This window comes from Paramormyrops kingsleyae, chromosome 5, assembly GCF_048594095.1.
Source record: "Paramormyrops kingsleyae isolate MSU_618 chromosome 5, PKINGS_0.4, whole genome shotgun sequence".
Taxonomy (NCBI): Eukaryota; Metazoa; Chordata; class Actinopteri; order Osteoglossiformes; family Mormyridae; genus Paramormyrops; species Paramormyrops kingsleyae.
In genome coordinates, this window is record NC_132801.1 from 42,211,431 (window position 1) to 42,217,943 (window position 6,513).

The window sequence follows — 6,513 nt, forward strand, 5'->3', positions numbered from 1 at the left end:
TCTAGGATCAAGACTTCAACTTCTGCGCGCCCCTTCTGTACCTTCGCCTCGGTTCCCCCTAGGGAAAGCTCCGTCTCCGCTCGCCGCCTCATAACCAGCGATCGGACCTGGGAAATGTCACCGCTTGCCCGTATACCACGGGTCTCGATTGCTCACCTGATTCAAACTCCAGTAAAGCCTACCTTTCCCCGCACTTCTGGATCTCTGTCTTTCTTACCCCGAGATCGTGACAGGCAACTGGAAATAAAACCTGGATAGGAGACAGAAAGGAACATCTGATCCGGGTGAGAGACTAGTGTCTGTCACATATAATGTAACAGAAGCATACACACGTTCAAGCACACACACACACACAAATACACGCTCACAAACACACATGCACTCACACACAGAGCCACACACACGTACAGTGTGGACTGTCATCAAGCCACAAGGCAGCATTCACACCAAGTATATGAATCAGTCTTCATTCTGCCTCGACAGCTACTTGAGGGAGGTGTGGGCTGTACACCAGTGTGATTCTACCACGAAATGGATTTGTACTATACCGTCAACATCGCGATAAGTCAACAGCCTAATTATTCAACAGCCTATTTAAGAACATAAGAAATTTACAAAACGAGAGAGGGCCATTCGGCCCATCGAGCTCGTTTGGGGAGAACTTAACTAATAGCTCAGAGTTGTTAAAATTGTATCTATCTCTGATTTAAAGGAACCCAGGGTTTTAGCTTCTGCTACACTAGCAGGAAGACTATTCCATACTCTAACTACACGCTGTGTAAAGAAGTGCTTCCTCAAATTTGTTTTAAAATGTTCTCCCGCAAATTTCCACTTATGGCCACGAGTTCTAGTATTTAAACTAATATTGAAATAGCCATTTGGCTGAACAGCATCCAGACCCGTTAGAATCTTATATACCTGGATCATGTCCCCCCTTAATCTCCTTTGCTCAAGGCTAAAGAGATTCAGCTCAGCTAACCTCCTAAGACATTCCTCTAAGACCAGGAATCATTCTCGTAGCCCTCCGTTCTACCTTTTCTAAGGCAGTAATGTCCTTCTTAAGGTATGGTAACCAAACCTGCACACAATATTCTAGGTGGGGTCTTACCAAGGAATTATATAAATGTAACATCACCTCCCTTGACTTAAACTCCACACACCTAGAGATATAATCCAACATTCTATTTACCTTTTTTATTGGTTCCCCACACTGGCGAGAGTGGGACATGGAAGCATCAACATACAGTACACACCGAGATCTTTCTCGTAATCAGCTACCTTTATTTCAGTGGAACCCATAAAATATCTGTACTTTATATTTCTTCTCCCTGCATGGATTACCTTACATTTATCAGTGTTAAATTTCATCTACCAAGTATCAGCCCAGTCGCTAATTAAATCCAGATCCCGTTGTAGCCTCTCTGCTGCTAGATCAGTATCTGCTACACCACCCACCTTGGTGTCGTCTGCAAATTTAACTAGTTTACTGCATGTATTGGTGTCAATATCATTAAGTCTTTGCAAAACTCTACACCTCAAAGATAAAGCTCAAAGATATTGTGCACACATGTAGAAGGACCTTGTGCAGATGTGGCAAGTAACTTCTGGAACTGATTGCCATCTTCAATGGACATTGATTGTAAATGAGCAATCTCGCAAAACATTTGCAAAACCTGACAGAAAAAAGATCAAAAAGAAAACTTTTGTCCTGACGTGTTAAAAGCATTCTGCAAACTGATGGGGATCTTCAATCCACATTGACAGTAAAAGAGAAATCTTGTCAAACATTTGTAATAGTCAATAAGAAAATGATCTATGGACATTGAGCGTAGAACAGCAATGTTCCTCATGGCATTTCACCTTTACTAGATTTAACATTCCTGTGCTTCTTGCATGACCATGACTCTATGGAAAACAGCATATACAAACCCATCAAAGATATAAGGAACTCTGTATTCCTGCTGTCATTTAAAGCATGATTTTCTGACTGCTATGTTGAAAACGTGGTTGTTCAGAAAGGAACTCATTGATGGACTTCGGCCCAATCCCAATACCCCCACTTAGCCCTACCCCTTAGCCCTACCCCTCCGTTTTGCGCGTACCCGCGTAGGGTAGTGTTGTCCCATTTCTTTTTAGCAGCGAGGGGTAGTCGTGTTCAGCCCTCAAGATAGCCCTCGAAACAGAGATTTTTCAGATGCTGACTCAAAACCGAGTGAAAGAAGAAAATTCCCACAACGCATTGTAATACACAACAAGAAAAGAAAAGATGGCTAGCAGTGTGGGGAAAGAAGCTCATATCTTTAAAATTCAATTCAATTTTTTTCAATTCAATTTTATTTATATAGCGCATTATCACAACATTACATTGTCTCAATGCGCTTTACATTTCTGCCTCGTAAGGAGCCCCCATTGAGTAAGCCAAAGGCAACGGTGGCAAGGAAAAACTCCCTAAGAGGAAGAAACCTTGGGAGGAACCAGACCCAAAGGGGGAGCCCATCCTCCAGGGGCCGGCAGATGAGTCAAACAAACAAGATGATATGACTATAAATACGCTTGCAAAAAAAAATAATCAAATTTTAGCGTAATATCTTAGTTTAATGCAAGTGAAACGGAGTATGGAGGTTGAATTTTTTAAAAACAATTTTCTGAAAATTGCTAATTCCGTGCGTAGAGACAGAGCAGTATCTCTGTAGTATTTATAGACAGAGCAGTATCTCTGTAGTATTTATAGCTAATTCCGTGCGTAGAGACAGAGCAGTATCTCTGTAGTATTTATAGAAAAAGAACCGAGCAGGGGTGAGTTTCACAAAACCGTCGAAGAATTAAGAACGTATTTATTCAGAGAGAGAGCATTCAAAGTCCTTTTTATGTAGTTTTTTGGCTACGATACTTTTGGGAAACTCACCCCCGATTGTTGATACCAGAGGTGGCGCTACCATTAGGCAAAAGTAGGCGAGCGCCTAGAGCCGCGAACTGCCAGGGCCCCATGACTTAAGTCGTACTAAGTATTTTTAGCAAGCACTTACAACTAACGTCTGAAATTATTAAAAATCCACTCCCCCAACACACCCTGCAATGGTACATTCCGTGTGACGAAAGCGGAAGGTTATTCACTGCAGTCTGATTAAGGAGCGGGAGACGTACTACTACAATCATGAAACGGAGTTACCCAAGTGGTGCAGAAAAACGGAAAAATGGGAGGAGAACAGACAATTGATAGAGTCCTTGCCAAAGGTAACAGCATTTTTTACACCAGTGCAGCAGATAGGTACTAACAACCCTAATAATGGTGATAGCAACAAAGTCGGGCAAGATGACACTGCTGTCACTAGCAGCACTACTTCTGTTGATGAGCAAAGAAAAGAAAAAACATGAAAATAACATTTGAGGATGAGAAAGTTAAAAGACAGCAAGGGACAGAATGACAAAGGAGAAGAGAGAGAGAGAGAGAGATCCAAATAAACAAAAAATAAATAAAGGAGAAGGGGAAAGGTGTAGAGAAAACATGCAAAAATAAGAGGAAAGTAAATATAAGGATGACAGAAAAGAAGCAGGAGATTGGAAGGAGGGAAAGAAAGCAGTCAAGGAGCAAGAGAAATATATATAAATAAAAGCATTAAAAAGACAGAAGAAGAAAAAGAAGAAAACATAAAACCAAACAGACTGAATACAGAAGCAAAGAAGGGAAGGCAGGGATAAAGATAAGAGGTAATAATTTTAATAAGTATTATTTGTGTCGCTCCATTTACCTGTTATGGGTTTTCTTACTTTAGTGAAACAACATAGAAGACAGAGGCCGATCATCAAATATTAATCTGCTGATCATGCTGGAATAAAAAGGTAACTGATCTGTGATATCAGATATGTGAACTGACAATGAGGTATTTTCTAATTGTAGAAAAAACATTTGGTTGTGAAAAGATTTTAAAGGTAATGCATTAGTTACCCTGTTAATATGTTTAGTTGTTTTTTTTTTCTACAGGGCTGTTCTAGACATCTGGATAAGATTGCTCTGGGATGACGAGTGAAGAGAAGTTTAAGGGAGGCCTTAAAAAAAAAGCACATAATGCAGAGGGCCCCATATCCATGTTCGCCTTGAGCCCCAAAATTGCTAAATCCGCCACTGGTTGATACACATTACTTAACTTGAAACTCCTCTTTCATTAAAGCTACCTAAATGGTATCAGAGCAAACAAATGATTTTACCTTTAAAATGTTCTGTGTGTTCATGCATACAGGGCAATAAAACAAATAATCCGCACACATATAGCACATGTACTTTTAAAAAAGTTGAGGTAAAAGAAAATTGTATTGTAGCGCGATGCACTATAAGCATGCGGCGTTTGGATAGCATTTGCTAAACGGTACATAAAATAATATGTTTATTCTAATTTGTATGTTAATCGCTGTGTACATGTACAGAAAGTCACTTTTATAAAAGGAAATAGTATGCCAAATACATTAAGCAATGAAAATTAGGTACATTATATTATGAACATTGTGACACAGGTAAACCGACAGGTAAAACTTTAGCCAGGCACTCTAGCTGACACAAACACGAGTCGTTTTTAAATGATAACTCATAAAAATCCACAAGCGTTAGCAGGCGTCGCAGACGTCTTCTGCGAGTATTCATCAAGCGGAGTATGATGATTAAAATGCACGCAGTCGATAACGCCATACCTTGAGCCAGCATTGTTACAAACAAATGCAAAGCCGCAGGTGTGAAACATATGTGCAATGATCGACTGCTGATGACGTAAGAGAGTGGTGTCCTGATTCCTAGGTAAAGATTTCAAGCCCTACCCCTTGTGGCTACGATCTGTCAAGTCAACTTCGGAAGGGAAGGCTAAGGGAGGAGAAATGGGATTGGGCCTTTGTCTTTATCCTTAATCACAGATTATACCTACCTTTTAGCAAGCATGTCCGCTCTTTTCTGTTTTCAGTTATGTTAGTACAGTGGTTCTCAACTGGTGGGGCGCGCCCCCTCGGGGGGGCGCGGACACTGTCGCGGGGGGGCGCAAGTAGGCTACAGGATGGGAGGAAAAAAAACTGGAAAAAATAATTGCAAATTTGTGATTTGTTTGGATTCATCGGATCTATTTTCGCTGCTAAAATAGACCAAAACGGTCATTATTTCATCAAAAATGTAAGTGACTTAATATTATTAACTTGTTTGTTGAACTGTTATATGAAATCAGTGTCACATTTTCAATCGTGAGGTGATGGTAAATTAAGTGATGGTCAATTGTCAGCTCTCTTGGTCGTCATGCAGGTCGTGTGATGTATGTTGCTGAACTGTATTCAAATGTTATAAATATAAAAACACCACATTTTGAAATTTAACTGCAGTATGTCAATTTAGTTTATTTGTGTGTGCTGCGCTCATAGACTATAGAAAACAGCGCTCATTTGTTTGATTTCTCCTCGAGAAGCTGCGCAAGCCTCAAAAGTTTAAGGTCCTTGCACCCTGTCCGAAACCGTCGTATTCGTTTTTCATATTCGTCATTTGGTGGCTCTCAATTGTCAAAAACACCCCTCAAAATATTTGCTGGATACGAAAAATGCAGAAAATCGAACCATCCGAATTAATTTTTATGACGCACGGAAGTTGCAGAGGCTGCAAACGTATAAAACGTGAGGTCGTATTTAGTTTTTTATATATATATATATAGGGCTATCTATCTATCTATCGATCTATGCAAGGTTGTGTTTGGGATGTGGGGGGGGGGGAGGGGCACTGGGGCCCCAACTGCAATGAGCCAGCTTTGGGGGGGACCAGCTTGCAAAAGGTTGAGAACCCCTGTGTTAGTATGTCCAGGAGGGTTGGGCAGCCAGTTGACTTTGGACCCCCAGAGGTTTTTTTTTCTCCTTACTTGAGAGTTTTTAGTTCCTCTCGTACTTTGTCTTCTGAATTTCTTTATTTAATTTCTTTCCTTCCTTTTTCCCATTCCGTATCTCTCTCTGATGATGTTTTATGTATCACAAAACATCCATCTTAAATGCTTTAGGATGACTGTTGTGAAAGGTGCTATATTCAAATAAATCAAATTGAATTGAATTGTATGTGTTGGTCTCCTCTGAGTTTTATGGCTGTCCAAAAACATGTCATTAGTGAAGTGTCATCTCTAAACTTTCCATAGTATGTGATTGTGTGTGTGTGGGGGGGGGGATTGCATAGATCACATTTCAGGACCAAAATGTCCCCAACATGTGGTAAAACCTGAAACTTCCTTACTTTTGGGGACAGTTTTCAGGCTGCCATTTGGATAACCTCAATTTTATAAAAATCTGTGAATGCAATCAAAAAAGTAAAAAAGAGAGAGCTTCATAAGTGCGACCTTAATAGTCGCTGGAACACCTGATTGGTTGACATCGATGTCTAAAAGTTGATTATTCCCTCCATGCGGGAATTGTTTGACATTCTTTATTAAATGTAACACTGCAGGAATCCTTCAAAATATTGCATTAATCAGAATTGGGAAAAACCTAAAAATTAAATAGAATATGAAG

At 40.2% G+C, this 6,513-nt stretch overlaps 1 long non-coding RNA gene across 1 annotated transcript; it reads left to right on the plus strand.

Annotated features, from left to right (window-relative positions):
- The first annotated feature begins 3,107 nt into the window (after positions 1-3,107).
- On the plus strand, positions 3,108-5,696 carry LOC140591011 (uncharacterized). Its single transcript, XR_011991898.1, has 3 exons — positions 3,108-3,234; positions 3,774-3,840; positions 3,983-5,696. It is a non-coding gene; the product is annotated as an uncharacterized lncRNA (long non-coding RNA).
- The last annotated feature ends 817 nt before the right edge of the window (positions 5,697-6,513 follow it).